This window comes from Triticum dicoccoides, chromosome 7B (assembly GCF_002162155.2).
Source record: "Triticum dicoccoides isolate Atlit2015 ecotype Zavitan chromosome 7B, WEW_v2.0, whole genome shotgun sequence".
NCBI classification, from domain to species: Eukaryota; Viridiplantae; Streptophyta; class Magnoliopsida; order Poales; family Poaceae; genus Triticum; species Triticum dicoccoides.
In genome coordinates, this window is record NC_041393.1 from 622,383,199 (window position 1) to 622,400,205 (window position 17,007).

Here is a 17,007-nt window from a genome sequence, read left to right on the forward strand (position 1 = left end):
AGTGGCGGAACTTTTGGGCGCGTCGGAGAGGCGAGGGGGGGCGGTGGCTGCGGTGGTGGCGAGCGGCATCGGCGGTTGCGCTCGGGCGCGAGAGGGAGAGAAGACAGAGGAGGGGAGAGGCACGGGAGAGAGTGAGGGGGGTCAGGGGGGTCCAGAGCGGCGCCGAGGAGGCTTTGAGGCGTCTCGGTGAGGCAGGCAAGGAGGGAGGTGGTGTGGCGAGCTCGGCGGCGTCGCGGTGTCCCTCCTCTGCCTACTGGCACGAGGAGGAAGGCGACAGGGAGCCAGGCGGTGGTGGGCTGGGCCGGAACAGGAGCTGGGCCGGCTGGGCTGCCAGGTGAGCGCCAGGTAAGTTCTCTCTCTCTGGTTTCTCTATTTTAATTTCTGTTTTCTATTATTCTGCAACTTTGTAACTTTATTAAAAATACTAGACCAAACCCAAAAATCATGAAACTGATCAATGCCACTGTTTGAAATATAACCAACAGCAACCATTTTAGTTTATGATTATTTGATCATTTAAAATATTTAATAGCATTTAAATGCCCAAATGCAAATACTATAAGATTTAATTCAGAGCCCAAATATGTGATGGAAAAAATGTGCAACACCCCTGGTTATGTCTCCAGCATTTTCCAGAAATGATGAACTTTTTTTAAAGCCATTTGGATTCACTGAAAAATATTTTAGTTGAACCTAGTTGAATTCATTTGGTGCTAGGGTTTAGGCAATCCCCATTTCAAGTTTCATAAAATTTAAACATGATGCATGGATACTAATGCAAAGACAAGAAAGGCCTGAACTGGGAATGTGACAGTTACCGGCGTCTTCCAACGCTGCGTCGAGGCAGAACAAGGCCAAGCAATCCTCAGAGACATCCACGAAGGCGAGTGCGGTCACCACGCGGCCTCCAGAGCACTCGTCACCAAAGCCTTCCGGCACGGATTCTTCTGGCCAACCGCCCTAGAAGAGGCTAAAGAGCTAGTCCAAAAGTGCAAGGGTTGCCAGATTTTCCGTTCCAAGCCACTTCAGCCAGCTTCCGCACTCAAGACTATCCCCATCGCCTGGCCCTTTGCAGTCTGGGGTGTGGACATGGTGGGACCATTCAAGACGGCACGAGGCGGCTTGACTCACCTGCTTGTCGCAGTGGATAAATTCACCAAGTGGGTGGAGGCGAAACCCATCAAGAAATTGAACGGTCCGACTGCAGTAACCTTCATCGCTGACATCACAACTCGGTACGGTATCCCACACAGCATCATCACCGACAATGGCATGAATTTTGCCAAAGGCACCTTGGCCCGTTTCTGCGCGACGCAGGGCATCCGACAGGACTTAGCGTCCGTTGCCCATCCGTAGTCAAACGGCCAGGTGGAGCGAGCGAACAGCCTCATCTTATCCGGCATCAAGCCTCGACTCGTTGTCCCGCTGGAGCGATCTGCCGGCTGTTGGCTCGAGGAGCTGCCAGCCGTCTTCTGGAGTCTGTGCACGACTCCGAACAAGTCAACCGGCTTCACACCCTTCTTCCTCGTCTATGGTGCCGAAGCCGTCATCCCAACAGATATAGAGTTCGACTCCCCGCGAGTCACCATGTACACCGAGGAAGAAGTAGAAGAAGCACGACAAGATGGCGTCGATCTGCTAGAAGAGGGCCGGCTGTTGGCACTCAGCCGGTCCAGCATCTACCAGCAAAGCCTGCGTCGATACTACAACAGGAAGGTCAGGCCAAGATCTTTCCAAGAAGGCGACCTTGTGCTCCGGCTGATCCATCGAACAGCCGGCCAGCACAAGCTGTCGGTGCCTTCGGAAGGCCCCTTCATCATCAGCAAGGTGCTAGGAAACGATGCCTACTATCTGATCGACGCTCAGAAGCCCCGAGCGCGCAAGAGGGACTACTCCGGCAAAGAAACAGAGCGCCCGTGGAATGCAAATCTTCTTCGAAGATTTTACAGTTGATGCAGTATGTATCGCACTACCCCTTTGTATTAAAGTACTAAGACTTTGGGCCCCCCAAGACGAGCTCGGGGACTGCCCTTTTTGTTATCTATATGATAAGAATTATGGCTTCGAGAAAATTACTTTCATTGCAAGCCGCTTGGCACCGGGCCAGACTAGTCGGCCCGGGGACTCGCCGCCTTGCGCTATGAGGAGCTTCCCGCAGTCACACAAGTAGTGTGCGGTGCCCAATCCGCCTCCTGGCAAAGCCGCAACTCGGAGAGCGACTGTGAGGCGAACAAGAGGGGGGAAGAACGGGCGCCCACACGAAAAATGGCTAAGGACCTAAAGCATGAACATAGCATAAGACGGCCTCCAGCATTTCTAAAGCGGAAGCCGACTCATGAGTAGCCGGCTCGCCGTCTTTATGAGCTTTTATCAAGGACGGCCAACTCTTGGGTAGACGGCTTGTCGCTTTCTATCCAACTTGCTAAAGAAACTCTAAAACGGCCAAGTACTTGCCTTCCCAAAGTAGCTGAGCACTTGACCCAGCGACAGTCCGCGGAGCGGCTGTCCGACTGGCAAGGCAGCGACTAAGGGAAGGCGGCAAAGGGAAAAGCCTAAAAGAGCAGTAAGCAAGGGAAGACGGAAATCGGATAAATAATTACATAGGCCCTTGGCCAAATTTTCGAATAGAGGTTCAAGATACACCCCGCGGGTGGAACTGTTCGAAACTAACAAAGTTTTCAAAAGATTGCTAAGACAGACAGGCAGAGGCAGCCTAGGAGGCGACGTCGGGGATCGGAGGATCGGAGGAGATGGCGGTGTCAGGCGCCGGGGCAGTCGGCTGGGCGGTCTCGGCTTGATCACCTCCGGCGGCAGTCGCCTTCTCTTGACATGGCTCGTTGCTGGAGGCGCGGTTGAGCTGAGGCTGGCCGCCTGCTCCGTCTTCTGGCGCCTCCGCCTCGCCTTCGTCCTCCACCTCGTCCTCCTCCTCAATGCTGGAGTCGATCACCTCCGCCGAATCGTCGCCATACTCTGGGTTCATTCCGAACCACTCCGGCGGCACTTCCTCACCGCCTCCAGCCCGCTCGGGGACGAAGACACTGGTGTCCGTGTACTCGGCGATGGCCGCGGCACGGTCGATAAGGGCGCCCTCCACGGCCTCCAGCTCGGCCTGGGCTTCTGACTGGAACGTGGCCAGACGGTCCAGGTCCAGGCCTGGATACCACATCTTGACAAACTCCAAGGCTCGGCGCGCTCCGGCCCGGGCCGAAGAGCCCTTCCAAGCCTCAAGACGGCCGGCAGCGACCTCCATCCAGTCGGCAGTTCGGCTGGCGGTGCATAGAGCCGGCATGCCTGGCCACAAGGCGGCAACCGCCTGGGCGCCGGCACGCTGAAGCCGGCGCATCAGCCGGTGAGCCGGACGAAGACGGGCTTCAATGATCAGAAGCTGCTCATCGACGGTTTGGGGGGCATTGGCGGCGATCTCCTCACCGTTCACCCTTCGCGCCTCACGAGCAGCCTCGATGGCCAGAGGAACTGCCTGCGAATGACCAGGGAAGAAGTCTGCCAAGACAAAAAAGAAGCAAGACGAAAAAATCAGAAGTCGGCCTGACACATAGTCGGAAGCCCGAAGAAGCGAAAGAAACTTACCATCAACGATATCCTCGATCTCGTGGAAGCCGGAGGTCAGCATCGCCTCCCTGTCGGTCCATGAGGAGCGCTCGCTCTCGAACTCGGCCAGGAGTGCGGCCTCCCTCTTCTCGGCCTCGTCCTGCGCCTTCTTGAGCAGCTCCTTCTGCTTGGCCAGCTGCGCCACCAGCAGGTCGCGCTCGGTGGCGAGCTTGCCACACTCCTCCTCTTTGGCACGACGGGCGGTATTGGCCTCGCCCAGCTGCTCCTGAAGAACGGCATTGGCCTCTGAGGAACAAAGAAGAGACAAAACAAGTCATTAACAAAAAAGTTGAAGGCAAAGTTAGTGTTTGGAACTCGCTAGAGGGAGTTCCGAACCGCCTGCTCAGCAGCCGGCCCGGAACTCGGGGACTACACCTAGTGGGTGCGCTGGCGCGCCCCCACAGAGAAACGAACAAGAATCCAAAGGGAAAAGAAACTTACTTGGACGGCCGTTCATGCAGCCAGATGCGCTCTGGTGAAGGCTTGGAGGGCGTCGCCCTCGGCCCGCAGCTTCGCCTGGACTTCCAGGAGCAGTTGACTCAATGGCCCGGTGCCGCCTCCGCGCACCCACACGGTGGGCGCGGCACTTGTGGCCTCGGCGTCTAGGGATGCCGAGTCGGCCACACCGGTCTCCCAAGGACGCGGCGCTGAGGTCGCCCTCTCAAGACGGCGACGCACCGGCGAGGCGACTTGGAGAAGAAGCCGCGCTTCGGCCTCGTCCATAGCCGGCGGCTCCGACGGATCCACCGGCTGTTTGCCGTGCGGCCTCCCAGACGGCGGCGGAGGCGGTGGTGGCGGCACGAGGGTGTCCGACATAGAAACATCACCACCCTCCTTCTCCATGATGGGGTCCTCGGTGCCGGCCCCTCCGATTTGCCCCGTGAACTCCGGAGGCGGCGGCGCAGACGATAGTGGGGGGACGAGCATCGCTGATCGGCGACGCGCGGCCTCCTCGGCATGCCATCTTGCTGCGAGGCTAGCCTCGGCATCCTCCAGCTCCTTCTGGACGGAGGCGGCCGCCTTGTCGGCCTCCGCCTTCTCCAGACGTTCGGCTTCCTCCTCCTCGCGCTTCTCCCGCGCGTTTCGCTCCATCGCCTCCCGGATGGCGGAGACGGGGTCGGCCCGCCGAGTATTGGCAGACGTCTCTGCCGACCCCATGACAGAGGGGGCGGCGACTCTCTCAAGGGAGAGAGGGGCCGTGGAGAAGATCGGAGGGAGTACATAAACGAAGACTCGGACAAGATTCGACAAAGAAAAAGAAAGAGCATGAAGACTTACGCGGATACTAGCGGCGGCCTTCTCACTTCCCTTAGGAAGCGGTTGGCCTTCGCGTCCGCTTCCTCCCATCTGGTCGCGGCGGCCGCCCCCTTAAGCTTCTTCAATTTGCCGCCGGGCGCACTCGGCCCGGCGTGACGCCTCTTCGCGCCGCCCTGGCCGGCGGAGGAGCCGACCTTCGGCTGGTGGTGCGGGGCGACTTCCCCTTTGGTGCCGTCGTCGGGCCAGTCGTCGAAAGTGGCCGAAGGCCTGAAGTCGCCTTCCGCTACTCCTCCCCCGCCTTCAGCGTCGGCTTCCATTGCCGCCGCCCCCAACTTGGGGTCGTCGACGTCGCTCTCCGCGTGGTCGGGGACATACTCGCGGGGCTGTCTCGTGGCGCCGGCGGCGGGCTGCATAAGAGGATTCTGGTTCAGAAGAAGCCGACAAGAGTTAGAAGCCGGAGTCGGCTGAGGAAATAAGACAAAGCAATAGGAAGACACAACTTACCATTGGTGGATGGTTATCGCGCGAGTACGACTCCTTGCCGAACTGCCAGTCCTCCTCGTACTCGCAGTGCGCGATGTAGTTCACCATGTTCGCCACCTCCTTGCGGGGCATCTCCTTGGTGCTCATCCGACTTGGGTCTCGGAGGCCGCTCATCTGACAGATCAGGTGTGGCCGGCCTTGGAGCGGGAGAACTCGGCATGCTATGAAGGCGGCCAGCAAGTCGGCCCCGACGAGTCCCTCCGACTGTATCAAGACTCGAAGTCGCGCTACGGCGGCGGCTCCGGCAAGGGACGGCGACTTGACCCTGTGGGACCAGCTGGAGAGCCTCCCGGTCAGGGGAGTGGCGTTGTAGGGCGGCAGGTTGACCCAGTCGCCGTCGGAGGTGAGGTTCTTCACGTAGAAGTACGTGCGCTGCCACATCTTCACCGACTTGATCAGCGCGATGGGAGGAAAGGGATTGTTGGCCATCGAGCGTCGCATCGCGATGAAGGCGCCGCACTGAGCCCCCAAGTAACATGATGAGCTGTGCTCATTAGGTGCCTATGTTTGAGCTGTGCATAGCATCCAGACTCTCTTTGCCCCTTTGGGTGTGAAGCTCCCGAGCTGTATTGTCGCATGATAGCCGGTTTAATAGGTAGCACTCTGTTTTATCAGCTAAAGCACCCATGAAACTCAAAGGATATTTGAGAAAAAACAGCAGAGGCCCTACTTATAGCAAGGATGCCGGTTATTCTATTGATCATAATATATACATTGTCGAAATATGTACATAAGAAAAGCCGATGGCTCAAGTATAGTAAGGTCGTAGGAGAGCTATGTTCCACGGCCGCCGGGTCTCCTCCTCAGAAGTGCGTGAGTTGTCTCGAACATCAATGAGGTAGTACGATCCATTATGCAGATTTTAGCTGACCACAAAGGGTCCTTCCCAAGGTGGGGATAACCTGTGCATGTCGGTCTGATCCTGGATGAGCCGGAGCACCAAATCGCCTTCTTGAAAGGTTCTTGTCCTAACCCGATGACTATGATAACGCCGGAGGTCTTGCTGGTAAACCGCCTAACGGGCTAAAGCCATATCTTGTTTTTCATCTAACAGGTCCAACGCCTCCTGGCGTGCTTGCTCATTGTCTGCTTCAACATAATTAGCAACCCGGGGCAAATCGTGATGAATATCACTTGGTAGGACCGCCTCTGCTCCACACACCATGAAGAAAGGTGTGTAACCCGTCGATCTGTTGGGAGTGGTGTTGATGCTCCATAACATAGAAGGCAATTCTTCCACCCAATAACCCGGCGTTCGTTTTAAAGGAACCATAAGCCGGGGTTTAATACCCTTCAAGATTTCTTGATTAGCTCTCTCTGCTTGACCATTGGTCTGGGGGTGCGCCACAGATGCTAAGTCAAGCCGGATGTGTTCTCTCTAACAAAAATCTTCCATCTAACCTTTAGAGAGGTTTGTGCCATTATCCGTGATGATGTTGTGTGGAAAGCCAAAGCGGAAGATAATCTTTTTGAGAAATTGAACCGCCGTAGCCGCATCACACTTACTGACAGGCTCCGCTTCAACCCACTTTGTAAACTTGTTAACCGCCACCAGCATGTGGGTCTTCTTATCCTTGGAGCGTTTAAAGGGTCCCACCATGTCAAGCACCCAGGTGGCAAACGGCCAAGTGATGGCAATCATCCTTAATTCTTGAGTCGGAACATGAGCCCTGCGTGAAAACTTTTGACAAGCATCACATCACTTTACTAGATCCTCTGCATCAGCATGAGCTGTCAACTAGTAGAACCCATGACGGAAAGCTTTTGCAACCAAGGACTTTGAATGGGCATGATGCCACAATCCCCTTCATGAATTTCCCGTAGGATCTCTTGGCCTTCTTCCGGGGAAACACAACGCTGGAATACGCCTGAAATGCTGCAGCGGTGTAACTCGCCATTGTGAATAACCATGGACTTGGACCGCCGAACAATCTGCCGAGCCAGGATTTCATCATCTGGTAACTAATTGAGACTCCGGATCAGGAACAGCAAAATCCTCCTCTGTAGGCAACTTAACAGACGGGTTATGCAATATATCTAGAATGGTATTGGGGGGTACCAGTTTACGCTGAGATCCAAGCCGACTTAAAGCGTCTGCTACTTCGTTTTTGTGCCGGTCGATATGCTCAACCTGATTCCCTTTGAAGTAACCCGCCACAATATCCACCTCACGTGTGTAAGCCGCCATGAGTGGATCCTTAGAATCCCAAGTACCAGAAACTTGCTGAGCCACCAGATCAATGTCTCCAAAACATCGCACCCGGCTTAAGTTCATCTCCTTGGCCACGCGGAGCCCATGGAGCAGAGCCTCGTACTTAGCTTCATTGTTAGTATAGGGGAACATTAAACAGAGGACGTAACGAATCTTATCACCTCGAGGGGAAGTAAGAACAACGCCAGCCCCCGAGCCCTCCAATTGCATGGACCCATCGGAGTGAATAGTCCAGTATGTATTATCCGGTTTGTCCTCTGGCCCCTACAACTCAGTCCAATCGTTGATGAAGTCCACAAGTGCCCGGGACTTTATAGTTGTTCGAGGCACATACTTCAGACTATGTGGACCAAGTTCAATTGCCCATTTTGCAACCCGGCCAGTTGCCTCCCTGTTCTGAATTTGTCGGAGTAATGGGCCACGGGTAGGCTAACCCGAGCCCCAAGACCTTTCAAGACATCGGGGCGGGCCGCGTCCCTCAGGCCGAGTCCCAGACGGCGACTCCCAGATAAGCCGACTCCAAGCTGGCGACCTCCAGAGAGGCCGACTCCAAGCTGGCGACCTTCAAGGAGGCCGACTTTGGAGAGTCGGCCCGTGGCTCCTCCCTCATCCCAAAGTACGATGCGGGGTACGGTCACGACGTGGCCGTCTCCCCCCTGCTCGCGAAGGGCCGGCATGGCTACAGTGAGCCGTATCACTCGAAGATCTCCGGCGAGGCGCGACACTGTTGCCATGCCTGCCCTGACCTCAGCCACAGTGCGCAGTACACTGTGCCCATGACGCCAGCCTGTACGACCCGAAGGCGGCGGGGCCGCCTGTCAGTGGGAGGGTCGAAGGCGGCCTGGGCACCCGAAGACGGACCTGTGAGAGTCGGCCTCCCCGGAGTCGGCCGACTCCCCCCCGGGGCCCCACGTGCCATTAACCTGATAAGATGGGGAATGGCGACAGTGATCGCCTGATAGATGGCGGTACTGTTGCCACGACCCGATGACCAAGCCTGCGTCACCAAGAGTGTCGCTATAGTATCAAGCCTGTCCGCTGGACCCGCCATTTGGCGGGCCCCAGAAGCCGGCAGGAAGGACGGTGGCCAGAAAGACAGATGGCTGGGACCCGCGCCCAACCGTATTACTATTGTACCCCCGGGGGGTAGGCCTATATAAACCCCCCGGGGCACCCATGCAAAGGGTTCGGACCTAAATAGAAATAGACCAGATAGCACGGGAGGAGAGAACTAGCCTTGCTCTCTCCTGCCTCCCCAAAACAGCTCCAGGAGCATCATTGTAGTCACCTTGCTTGAGTGATCATGCAGAGACCCCGCAGAGCAACAGTAGGGGTGTTATCTCCTAGGAGAGACCTGAAGCTGGGTAAGATCCGCCGGCGTGCATGTGTTCGCCTCATCCCGCTTCCAGGCACCGGAGATGTTCTACTCGCTCCCACCATGATAAGCCATCCTTTGGCATATGTCGCATCCAACCCCCGACATTTGGCGCCCACCATGGGGCGAGGTGCACCGTCGTCCGGAGATCTGCTCTGGACGGGAACCCTGTTCCTTCCCGGCGAGCACAGCCAGCCCGGCACGCCGGATGGCGTCTGTGCCGACGCACTGCATGGCACGGAGATCGCCTGTGCGGCCAGCTGCCTCGCCGATCTTATCGGTGAGGTTCGCCTCTCCGATGAGCCTGCATCCGACGCAGGCACGAGTGCCCCCGAGAGCCTCCTCGCGGGCCTCCTCGACCAACTCCACGTCGCCGGCGAGCCTGCCGCGGACCTGGAGTCCATAGGATCCACTGACCCGATGCTGGTCGACTCGGACACCGTGTCACTCGACGCGTTCCCCACCAACGTGGTGGTCTACGACGAGCCGCTCTCGTACGCGGGGAGCGGCGGAAGCACCGTCACCGAGATCCTCGTCCTCGAGCACGGCGAGCGCTCCGTCGAGGAAGCGCATGACCCGCTTGACGCGGCCCTGCGAGACCTTGCAGCACCGATTCCAGAAGACGCCGATGCCGGGACGCTGGAGGCGCTCCGCCTTCAGCTCATCGAGGGCACGAAAAAGCTGGCAAGCATGAGGCGCTTGTCAGAAGCTTACCAACAAGAGATGGATCACGCCGTAGGCGGTTCGCCGGCTCGAACTGGGCCTAGCCGCCTAGGCGCAGTCCGACAGCGCGGCGCGGCAATCGCAAACCTCTTCGGGGCTGATCGCCCTGTGTACGCCATGCCCGCAGAGAATATCCGTGCCGCCCAGGCGGCGGCAGACGAGCTCGACAACTTTGAAGGCGAAGAGCGCCGCATAATGACAGAGCAAGTTCAGCAGCTCCTCGACGAGGCCGCCGCGCAGAACGGTGCCGGCTGCCGCACCGAGGCACCGTAGCGCCAAAACGACGACCCACCGCCTCGCCGAGACCAAGGTGCAACGTCTCGGACGCCGACTGGCGGGGCCCGTGGGAAGAAGGACAAGGAGCCGGCTGTCAGCCATAGCCGAACTCATGTCACCATCGAGCGCGACCAAGACGGCCGCCCCAGAGCAGTGGAACGGCGGGACGACTACCAGCCTCCCCCTCCTCGCGGAGAAAGGCGAGTCTCCCCGCCGCCCATGGAACATCCGACTCTCGGCGGCCGCCTTGGCTGCCGAGAGGGAGTCGGAGAGAATGACGCCCGCCACCGGATCGACCGACTCCACCGATCCTTGGCGCTGAAAGAAGAGGACGAGTTGGGTCACCCCTGCTTCTGACCCCGCATCCGGGACGAGCCCTTTACCAAAGGGTTCACGCTCCCCCGAGACACGCCCAAGTATACCGGCACCGTGAAGCCGGAAGATTGGCTGATCGACTACTACACGGCTGTCAACATAGCGAACGGCAACAAGCGTGTTGCCGTAAGATATGTCCCGCTCATGCTCCAGGGCTCGGCCCGGACGTGGTTAAACAGTCTGAAGCCTCGCAGCATCAACAGTTGGGTCGACTTCGCCGAGGCTTTTGTCTGCAACTTCACGAGCACGTACAAGCGGCCTCCCAAGACACGCCAGCTCTCCTTGTGCGTGCAAGGCCCTGACGAGTCTACTCGCGACTACCTCATGCGCTGGGGGAAACTCCGGAACTCCTGCGAGGGCGTGCACGAGGTGCAAGCCATCGAGTACTTCACTGCCGGGTGCAGAGAAGGCACCCTACTCAAGCACAAGCTCCTCTGCGACGAGCCCAGGACCCTCGACGAGCTGCTGATCATGGCGGACAAGTACGCCACGGCCGACTCCTCCATGAAGGCGGAGATTCGGGTCAGCGCAACTGGCAAAGTCGCCCCTCAGGCTCCAAGAACTCCGGCTAGAGACACCAGTCGGCGGCAGCAGCAGAATGACCAGAAGCGCAAGGCCCCGCCGCCGACTTCTAGCAGTCGGCAGGTGGCAACGACGGAGGACCAGCAATTGGAGGGACCGCCTCCAGCGAAGCGGCAGAAGGGCGGCAAGTCCAACTGGCTGCCGGCTTTCTCCTACGAGTAGACTCTGGATGGTCCCTGCAAGTTCCACAGCAGCGCGAAGCCGTCCAACCATACCACCAGGAAATGTCACTGGCTGACAAGAATCGCCAAGGGGGACGGCTTGCCCCCTCCCCCTCCTGCTGGGCCGCCTCCTCCGCAGCCACCCCAGCAGCCGGCCGTCAGGCCAGTCGGCGCGATACAAGACGAGTTCCCGGACGAGCACGGAGCCTATGTGGTGTTCACCAGTGTAGCGGACGACCGGCGCAGCAGGCGCCAACAGCAGCAAGAAGTAAATGCAGTTGCATCAAGCACTCCAGAGTTCATGTATTGGTCCGAAAGGCCTATCAGTTGGAGCAGAGCTAATCACCCAGAGGCGATGCCGATCCCAGGCTCTTACGCCTTGGTCTTAGGCGCCACACTTGCCGCGGACAGACGGGCCGCTCGCTTCTCGCGTGTACCGATAGACGGAGGCAGCAGCATCAACATCCTGTACAAGGATACAATGGAGAAACCGGGAATCAAGCGAAGACAGCTTCAGAGCAGCCGGACTGTGTTTCACGGAATCGTCCCCGGCCTTTCCTGCTCGCCAATCGGCAAGATCCTGATAGATGTCCTCTTCGGAGACAAGGATCATTTCCGCCGAGAGCCAATTTGGTTTGAGGTGGTGGACCTTGAAAGCCCATATCACGCATTGCTCGGCCGACCCGCCCTGGCCAAGTTCATGGCGGTACCCCACTACGCCTACCTCAAGATGAAGATGCCGAGTTCCAAGGGAATCCTAACCGTGTCCGGCGACTATAGGAAGTCATCCTCTTGCGCGGCCAAAAGCAGTCGGCTGGCCGAGTCCTTGGTGATCGCGGATGAAAAACGGCTTCTTGATCGGGTCGTGGCGATGGCCGGCAAGCAGCCCAAGTTATCGCCCGACCCCAAGGAGTCGGAAGCAGAAGGATCATTCAAGCCGGCCAAGGAAACAAAGAAGATACCGTTGGACCCAAAGCACCCGGAGAGGCACACCGTCATAGGCACTGGCCTTGACAGCAAATAGGAAGGCAAGCTCATCGATTTCCTCCGTGAGAATCGCGACATCTTCGCATGGTCCCCAAAGGACATGCCCGGTGTCCCGACGGAATTTGCCGAGCACAAGTTACATGTCCGACCTGATATGAAGCCCGTCAGGCAGCCCTTGCGCCGCCTGTCAGAAGAAAAAAGAAGAGTTGTTGGAGAAGAAATAGCCCGGCTCCTGGCAGCCGGCTTCATCATGGAGGTGTTTTTCCCAGAGTGGCTGGCAAACCCGGTACTGGTGCTAAAGAAGAACAAGCAGTGGCGGATGTGCATTGATTACACGAGCCTCAACAAAGCTTGCCCCAAAGACCCATTTGCTCTGCCGAGAATCGATCAGGTGATAGACTCCACAGCCGGATGCGAGCTGTTGAGTTTCCTAGATGCGTATTCAGGATATCACCAGATCAAGCTGAACCCGGCCGACAGACTGAAGACCACCTTCATCACGCCGTTTGGGGCCTTCTGCTACCTGACCATGACGTTCGGCTTGAGAAACGCCGGCGCCACCTTTCAGCGTTGCATGCAGAAGTGCCTCCTGAAGCAACTCGGCAGAAACGCCCACGTCTATGAGGATGATGTAGTGGTGAAGATGGAGAAGCGTGGAACCTTGCTGGAGGACCTCAAGGAAACTTTCGAGAATCTGCGCCGACTCCAGATCAAGCTCAACCCAGAGAAGTGCGTTTTTGGAGTACCAGCCGGCCAGCTCCTCGGTTTCCTGGTCTCCGAACGCGGCATAGAGTGCAATCCTGTGAAGATCAAGGCCATCGAGAGGATGGAAGCACCCAGATGAATGTTAGATGTGCAGAAGTTCACCGACTGTTTGGCATCCATCAGACGATTCATCAGTCGGCTGGGCGAGAAGGCTCTCCCCTTGTATCAGCTCATGAAGAAGATGACCTTCTTTGAGTGGACTCCCAAGGCGGACGAGGCTTTTCTCCAACTGAAGAAGATGCTGACTGCTCCCCCTGTGCTGGCGGCTCCGACTCCCAAAGAGCCCATGCTCCAATACATTGCCGCCACCAGCCGAGTAGTCAGCACAGTCATGGTAGTAGAGCACAAGGAGGAAGGCAAGGCGCTACCTGTCCAGAGAACGGTGTATTACCTGAGTGAAGTACTGTCGACCTCCAAGCAGAACTACCCCCATTACCAGAAGATGTGCTACGGCGGGCATTTTCCCGCCAAGAAATTGAAGCCTTACTTCCAGGAGCATCCAATCATTGTGGTCTGTACAGCCCCGCCGGCCGAGATCATCAGAAGCCAAGATGCTTCTGGATGAGTGGCCAAATGGGCCATTGACTTGGCTCCCTACACCATCTACTACGAGCCCCGCACCGCCATCAAGTCGCAGGTGCTGGCCGACTTCCTCGTCGACTGGGCCGAGACCCAGTACCTGCCGCCAGCGCCTGACTCCACCCATCGGCGGATGCACTTTGACGGCTCCAAGATACGCACCGGCTTGGGAGCCGGCGTCGTCCACACTTCCCCTGAGGGCGACAAGCTCAGATATGCACTGCAGATCCACTTCGCCGCCTCCAACAACGTGGCCGAGTACGAGGCGCTCATACACGGGCTCCGGCTTTCCAAAGAACTCGGCATTCGCCTGATCTTGTGTTATGGCGACTCCGACTTGGTAGTCCAACAATCATCTGGCGATTGGGATGCCAAGGACGCAAATATGGTGAGCTACCGTTTCCTCGTTCAGCAGCTCAGCAGATACTTCGAAGGGTGCGAGTTCCTCCACGTGCCAAGGAACGACAACGACCAAGCAGACGCCTTGGCACGAATCGGCTCCACTCGCTAGGCAATACCATCTGGTGTCGCCCTCCGGCGCCTCCTCAAGCCTTCTATCAAGCCGTCACCAGAATCAGATTCAATCTTTGTGCCGGCTCCGCCTGAGGACGCCGGACCCGACTCCAGGAAGCACACAGTCGAAGCCGGCCCAGGGACTTTAGAACCCGGCCCGGGGACTGCTGCAGCAAGATCGAAGACTCCAGAGCTCGGCCCGGGGACTGCTCCAGTCAGCCCCGGGACTTTGTCAAACCAGCAGGCAGCTGCGGACTCCAACCGGCTGCCTCCCAGCCTGGCCGCCCTTATCCAAGTCGCATTAGTGGCAGTTGAAGAAATAGCAGCACCTTCATGGGCCCAGCCCATCCTCAGATTCTTAGTAAATAGAGAGCTGCCAACTGATGAAATCTTGGCTCGGCAAGTGCAATGCTGAGCATCAGCCTACACCATAGTCAACAGGGAGCTGGTCAGGCGTAGCGTTACTGTCAGGACCCCGAATCAATGCCACATCGGTCTAGCATGTAACACCTCATATCACTTTGCAGCCTCACGCACGGTATTCCCACGGGTGTCGCCTTACCTTTGCTCGGGACCATTTGCGCCTTTTGGCACACGTATATGACAGTGTCGCTAACATCCATATGATAAGGAGACCGGGCTGACATGGCTAGTCGTAAACCCAAAGTGGCACAAACTTACAGGGACAGGCATCCATGACCCAACATCGAACATGTCGGTCATCAGCGAGTGAATCCAGGCTGTAGCACTGGGCTAGCAGGACTCCGGTGAACTGGGCTGTAGCGGGCTAACAGGACTCCGGTATTCATCGCGTGACATTTCCCCGAAGGGGCAGACACAGGAACGAAGAAGGGCACATGCCGGCCAGCCTAAGTGTTCTGGAGCAGTAGCAAGCTACCATGGCTCAGTGGAAACACTAGGAGACATTTCCCGGTAAGAGAGGCTACTAAGGATAAACAACTAGATAGTCAGATCCCACACATACCAAGAATTTCAATAACATACACACAATATGCTCGATATGTGCAAATACAACATGGCATCACAATATGACTCTACAACTCAAGCATTTTATTCAATAGGCTCCGAGGAGCGAGATATTACAAACATGGGTCTCACGACCCAACATTCAGAGCATACAAGTCAAAGCACAAGCGGAAGCTTAACATGTCTGAATACAGACATTTACAAATGAAAAAGGCTGAGAAGCCTGACTATCTACCAGATCCTGCCGAGGGCACAAGATCGTAGCTGAGGTATCAAGCTAAACGTCGAAGTCCACGCGGAACTACTAGTGAGACTGAAGTCTCTCTGCAAAAACATAAAATAGGCAAACGTGAGTACAAATGTACCCAGCAAGACTTACATCAGAACTAACTACATATGCATCATTATCAACAAAGGGGGTGGTGGGGTTTAACTGCAGCAAGCCAGCTTTGACTCGGTGGCTATCCTGAACTATGACTGCAAGTAACTCTTTTGAGGTGGCGCACACGAGTCCACATATTCACCATATCAATACACCACTATGGATCCGCTCCCGTCTCCCTACGAGAACGCCATCCATAGCACTCATGCTTATCTTGCGTATTTTAGAGTATCCACTTTCACTTGTCTATGAAGTATACAGGCAACCCAGAAGTCCTTTTCCGCTTACACGGCTATTCGAATAGATGATGTTAACCCTGCAGGGGTGTACTTCTTCACACACGCTCTCACCACTTACCGCCGTTTACACGACATGTACTCGGCAACCTTCAAGCGGAAGCCCAACGAGGGTGTCGGCCATGACCTACCTGAACACTCAAGTCTCTAGTCCAGGTTTATCGCCTATTCGGGTTCCATCCGCGAGGAGATCCGGCCGGGGTTTCGCTCACAGCCCCAAACGATGTGAACAGGGTTCCCGAGACACCAAACGGGCGCCCGGTACACCGTGCCACGGTGTATCTACCGCATCACAGCCCACCCCTCGGGTCAGCGCTGCCCACGGCCTCCAACACATATCCTACAAACACCAGAAACTAGTTGCAACTCCTGGACAGAGAACAAGGGTGATTAAGAAGCCGAGAGGGTCCATTGGTTCGGGCCCAATGTGTGGTAGTAGCTGTTTCATGGATCACAAACATAGAACTCAGTTCCTGAGGACGGTTGCAATGAGACAACCCACCATGTACTCCTACATGGCCTCTCACCGCTACCTTTACCAAATCGTGTTCACACACTTAGCTCACACACAGTAGGACATGTTCACACACCTCTGATTCATCCCTGATGAATCAGACCTGACTCAACTCTAAGCAGTAGCAGGCATGACAAACAAGCATGAATGAGTAGGCACAACAGGGCTCAAACAACTCCTACTCATGCTAGTGGGTTTCATCTATTTACTGTGGCAATGACAGGTCATGCAGAGGACAAAAGGGGTTCAGCTACCGCAGCAAGTACAGTTGAATCGTTGTTGTCCTAATGCATTAAAAGAGAGCAGGAGCGAGAGGGTGGGATTATATCAGAATGAACAAGGGGGTTTTGCTTGCCTGGCACTTCTGAAGATAATATAGCTCTTCATCGGTGTCATCGAACTCATCGTCGGAACACGTCTATCGAGAGGGGGCAAATACCGGCAACAGAGAAGAAATACAATCAATGCAATGCACAATATGATGCATGATCATGACATGGCAATATGCTGTGATTTGGGCTAATGCAGCTAAGAACAGGAAGGTTTGAGCTTATTTGAACCAAAGATTCAAATTCAAACTCAAACTATGAATTCATAAAGTGCATTATCATGTTTTGATATGAACAGCAAGTTTAAGTAGCTTAAACATGCATGAAACAAGTGCAGATGGATAGATTGGATTTTTCTGATCATTTTTCATATATAAATTATTTCATTCTGAGTTACGGTTAAATTTCTATGAATTTTAGAAGTTTAGAGCATTTTCTGGATTTTCCTGTATAAAAATAAATCCAGAAATAAGTTATTGCCTCAGCAGTGCGTCAGGGTGACGTCAGAGGTCAACGGGGACGTCCAGGTCAAACTGACCAGT